Source organism: Scatophagus argus, chromosome 16 (assembly GCF_020382885.2).
Source record: "Scatophagus argus isolate fScaArg1 chromosome 16, fScaArg1.pri, whole genome shotgun sequence".
In the NCBI taxonomy this organism is placed as follows: Eukaryota; Metazoa; Chordata; class Actinopteri; family Scatophagidae; genus Scatophagus; species Scatophagus argus.
The window spans coordinates 423,169-429,168 of NC_058508.1; positions in this window are offsets into that span (position 1 = coordinate 423,169).

The window sequence follows — 6,000 nt, forward strand, 5'->3', positions numbered from 1 at the left end:
TCAGGAGAATAAAGATGAGGCAGGGCAACAGCGTATTTGCGCTCTCTGCAACATTTCCCTGTATAGGTACATTTTCCCTTTAAGAATCATCTTTACATGCAGTGTATACTTTATGTCTAATGTCATGTAACATATGTATTTCAATTTCCATGTCAAACAAATACCCATTAGAAACTAAATCTCCATATACAGAATACATGTTTACATCAATACTAAATACAAAATCCATGCTAAATAATTATTCATTTAAATTGATTTGAATGCATTTACAAACTTTCATTACCGGTAACAGTTTAGCACTTACTGTGCATAGAGTCTGGAGGCTGCCACAAGACTGGACTGGTTGTAGTGGTTGTTACTGGAGCGTTACTGACCGCTGTTCTTGTCTTGGATCCCTCCAGTGGGTCTTTTTGAATCACCTTTGCCACAGTCTGAACACTACCTAGGGCTGTCTTTCTTGGTATAGTGACTGAATGTTTTGCGCTATTCTTTACTGGGATAGTAACATAGGGTCTCTTTGAACTCTTTGAACTTTCAGTAGGCCCTCTCCTACCATTAACTCTGACAAGTGCGCATCATCTTCATTAGGTTCAAATAAAAGAAGATCAGGTCGATCGATAGCAGATGGAACCTGGCATTTTATCCAAGCTACTTGTCCAGCTGGAATAATCATATCATGAGTGCCAGTCCGCAGCCGTCCATGATGCGCAGATGTTTTGCCAGCTTGAATAAAGGTCTCTAGTGACTCAGCTTTCTCAGTAGGCATTGACATTGCATCAGCAAGGAGAGCGATAAAAGCTGAGACGAGTTCTGCTGGTCGATTTCGGACCACTTCCTCCAGCACATTGAATCCAAGTAGTGGCTGGCCAAGTGGAACACTGCAGACAAGGTTAGGCAGACAAGGTTTATGGTATGTTATGGGTTCACTGAAGCTGCCATTTCCACTCAAGCTGACTGTGATGAGGACCCAGCCATCAAAAGGAAGAATGTCTCCATTCACAGCCTGGACCTCTAGCTCTTCCTTGTCATCAAATATTTCACTGAACGGTCTGACTGGTGTGTCTGGTAGTATTACTCTTTCCAGCTTCACTCAATCATGCTCACTTGAACTCCCGTGTCCAGCAATGCTTTGACTATCAAGCCGTTTAAGTTACACTGTACAAGGGCTTTGGCTCCTATGAACTTGGCCAGACGCCTACTCATTGGTTTTGGACAAGATGGCGGCGCCCGTGTCGGCTGCGGCTGCAGTGGCTCCGACAGCGCAAATAGATTTACCGACAGATATATTGGTGAACAACTCATCAAATTCACGCAGCTTAGATAGGAACTGGCAGCGAACTTATCTAAACAGAGAGGAAGTATTAGATCTGGCAGGAAACAGTGGTTATGGGCACGTAGAGGCGTCCACATTGGAGCTCCTAAACAGCCTCGGACTGCTGCGCCAGCTATATCCAGCGGCCTGTGGTGCAGCGGAGCCTCGTACCAGCGGTGTCCGACAACGGGGGAGGCGGAGGCGGTGCGACAGGAAGAGGAAGCGGGGGTGTCGAGCGGGGCTACAAGCCAAGCTAAAGGCTAACCCGTTCAGGTCACCGTTACCCTCCGTCCTGCTCTCCAATGTCCGTTCCCTAGAGAACAAACTGGATCACCTAAAGCTAGAGATGACGACCAGGCGGGAAACGAGAGACTGCTGCGCCATCATTCTCACAGAGACCTGGCTGACTCCATCTGTACCGGATGACGCCGTTAGCATGGAGAGGCTAACAACATTCAGGTTAGACAGAGACAGCTCTCTCACTGGCAAATCACGGGGCGGTGGGGTCTGCATATACATAAACAACAACTGGTGAAGCAATGCAGAGAAGATCACATGTCACTGTTCTCCTGATGTGGAACTATGACGGTGAAATGCAGACCTTTTTATCTACCTCGGGAATTCACTGCTATCATCATCACAGCAGTGTACATTCCACCCAGTGCAAATACCAGAGATGCCATGAATGTCCTCTACCGCTCCATCAGTGACCTGCAAGCTGCACATCCAGAGGGGGTGTTTATGGTGGCAGGGGACTTTAATCAGGCCAATATGAAAACTGTATTTCCTCACTTCCACCAGTATGTGGATTTTGCCACGAGAGGCGAGAATACGCTGGACCTGATCTACAGCAACATCAAAGGGGCTTTCAAGGCAACACCCCGCCCCCACCTCGGCTCCTCAGACCACCTCTCTGTGATGCTAATTCCTGCATATAAGCCCCTATTGATCAGGGATAAGCCCACTGTGAAACAGGTGAGGATTTGGCCTGCAGGAGCCATGGATGCCCTACAAGACTGTTTCGAGTCTACTGACTGGGACATGTTTAAGTCAGCTGCCGTGGACATTGAGGAGTAAGCTGAATCTGTGTCAGGATACATCCAGAAATGTTCGGAGGATGTTAGCGTGGTAAAAACTATCACCACCCGGGCAAATGAGAAACCCTGGATGACCAGTGAGGTACGTGCAAGGCTGAAAGCAAGAAGCGAGGCTTTCAAGTCCGGGGACATGGTGGCTCTGAAAACAGCTAGAGCCAACCTGAACCGGACTATAAGACTGGCCAAGCGCGCTCATGGGCAAAAAATACAGGACTTTTTCAATGACCCCACTAACACCAGACGGATGTGGCAGGGCATCCAATCTATTACTGACTACAAGGCTCCTACCCCTTCCTGTGAGAACAACACTAGCTTCCTCAACCAACTGAACAAACACTTTGGGAGGTTCGAGGCACTGAACACCACCTCCTCAATAAAATCTATTCCTCGCCCCGGTGAGCAGATACTCCTCCTGGATTCAGCTGATGTCCGGAGAACCCTGAGGAAGGTGAATGCCCGGAAAGCAGCTGGTCCTGACAACATACCAGGAAGAGTGCTCAAGGAATGTGCTGACCAGCTGGCTGGGGTTCTCACAGACATTTTCAATACATCACTTCACCAGGCTGTGGTACCATCCTGCTTCAAAACTGCCATCATCGTACCGGTACCCAAAAACAACACAACCTCCTCCCTCAATGACTACCGCCCAGTTGCACTTACACCAATCATGATGAAGTGCTTTGAGAGGCTGGTAAAGGACCACATGGTTTCTGGACTCCCCTCAATATTCGACCCGTACCAGTTTGCTTATCGCCGCAACCGCTCCACAGAGGATGCCATCTCCTCCACAGTCCATCGGAGCCTGGAGCATCTGGAAGGGGAAAACACACATGTGCGGATGCTGTTTCTGGATTTCAGCTCCGCATTCAATACCATCATTCCACAACACCTGATAAATAAACTGGCCCCCCTTGGATATAACACCCACCTCTGCAACTGGCTGCTTGATTTCCTCACCAACAGACCTCAGCGTGTGCGGGTGGGAAACAACGTCTCCAGTGTCATCTCTCTGAGCACTGGCTCCCCTCAGGGCTGTGTCCTGAGTCCGCTGCTGTTCACACTTATGACACACGACTGCTACGCCAGGTCCACTACCAACCACATTGTGAAGTTCGCAGACGACACAACAGTAGTGGGCCTCATCACGAACAACGATGAGCAGGCCTACAGAGAGGAGGTGAAACACCTGGCAGTCTGGTGTGACACCAACAACCTGATCCTGAATGTCTCTAAAACAAAAGAGATCATTGTGGACTTCAGGAGGAACCGGCCCAGCCACACCCCTCTCACCATCAACAATGTAACAGTGGAGATTGTCAGCAGCACCAGGTTCCTGGGGGTGCAGATAACTGACTCTCTAACCTGGTCCAATCAAACTGGCACGCTGGTAAAGAGGGCCCAGCAGCGCATGCACTTTCTTCGCCGGATGAGGAGAGTACAAGTACCCGCTCCCATCCTCACCACCTTCTACAGAGGAACTATAGAGAGCATCCTGACCAGCTGCATCTCAGTCTGGTCAGGGGCCTGTTGTGCCTTAGACTGGAAATCACTACAGAGGGTGGTGAGGACAGCGGAGAAAATCATTGGGACTCCACTCCCTCCTCTCCAGGACATTGCAAGGAAACGCTGCCTGACCAGGGCCCACAACATCACCAGTGACCCCTCCCACCCTCACCACGGTCTGTTTTCACTGCTGAAGTCTGGCAGAAGATTCCGCAGCATGCGGTGCAGAACAACCAGACTCGCAAACAGCTTTTTTCCATATGCCATAAGACTACTTAACTCTACTTGATCACTTCCCCTCCTCAACCACACAAACACCACTCAGGACTACAGCCCATTTATTTACTGTGCAATATATTTATATTCTGTACATCTACAAAAGTACTATTTATTACAAATACTCACTGTGCAATAATAATTACATATGTATATATGCTGACTGACTTTTTATACAAACTACCTCACTTTCAAGAACTTTTTACTACATATTTATTGTGTGTATATATTATATTTTTTACTTTTTTTGTTTTAAAAAGAATATGTCGGTAATTCCTGCTATGCTTGAGCCACTGTACCGAAATTTCGTTTGTGATGAAAATCCAAATGACAAATAAAGAAAGTCTAAGCCTAAGTCTAAGTCTAAGTCTCATTTGTGTGGGCAGGGAAAGAGGAGTTTGAGCAAATGTTTGCTCATTGGTGTCTTTTTGCTTTTGTTTCATTACAGCTCGCTGAGTCTTTTTGATGTTAGAGTCACACATGTCACACTCAGCAGTGTGGGGTGGGCTCAGTTGGGACTGTGAGGGAGGCCCAGTCACTGCCTGGCCCGTGGCAGGGACTGGTTCCACATCAACTTTGGTTCTCTTGTCTTGTGCTGCGGCAGCTTCAAGTTGTGTGCTATGTATATTTACATATTTCTGACGCACAACTGTCCCCAGACGTCTTTGTCTCTTGTTCCAGTGTTTGTTATCTTCATCTTTTGTTTTAGGATTGTCTCATCAGATGCGTTGTTGTCTGAGAGCAGGGGTTTCAGCTCTCGACATATGTCATCATGCTTGTGGCCAAGACCCTGATATATTGTGTGGAGAAAAATGTCTTGAACTGTGCTTGTATTGTATTTCACATCTTTGTCAGTGTATTTGGAAGCGAACAAAATCTTTTGTTTGAGGCCGATAACTCGCTACAAGAACTGTTGTGGTGTCTCATTGTCATTCTGTTTTGTGCACATGAGCTCTTGGAGTTCTGTGTTACTGCACCCACCTAGATGAGACTGTAGAAATCCTTTGAGTTCATCTTTTCATGTTATGGTGAATAGGGTGGGTTGTCCAGATGATCAAAATAATTTGATTCAGAACCTTGCAGTTTCTTTTGCTGATTAGCAGGGAAAAAAAGGAGTGATTTTAGAGCAAGTTTCTTCCTCTTGGGTGCAGAGAATAGAAACCCTGAGAGTAGAGAGAAGGTAATGTATAGGAGCCATAGAGCCACATGGCTGGAGAGTTTCTTTTTGCTCAACTCAAAAAGAATATTTAATGAACGATCATTAATCTACTACCTAAATCTTTAAACACTAAATGAATATCTGTCTCCAAGGTTCAGGTATTGCTTGGAGTCAGTATGATTGTTGTCTGCACTCATTCCTGTTCCCAGTAGAACTGCACAAGTTCTTCCCTTTAGTTAAAGAGACTGAATATTTTGACATGCTCAGCTTGTTTTCATTTTTGACATGTGTTGAATAAATCCTTGGCTAGACTCATTTACTTTGCATAAATTTGAAGTCCTTTGTGAAATGCCCATGTAGTTGGCCAGTGCTGATAATGTATTACACTAAACCAAATAATGGTTGGTGTATGAGGTTCTCTGCCTTTTCCTTCACAATCAGAGGCTGAACACAAAACACAGGAAAAGATTCAAATCCATACTTTGAGTATTTGCACAAAATTCATTAAACAGGCTTACATAATTGTCACTATAAATGACCAGACACCAATGTTTCTATGAATTGTGAACAGTTGAACCATGAGTCAGATAATGAAGGATAAGCGATAAGCGCAGCACTCGTAACAATCTAAATATACAAATATACATACAAAT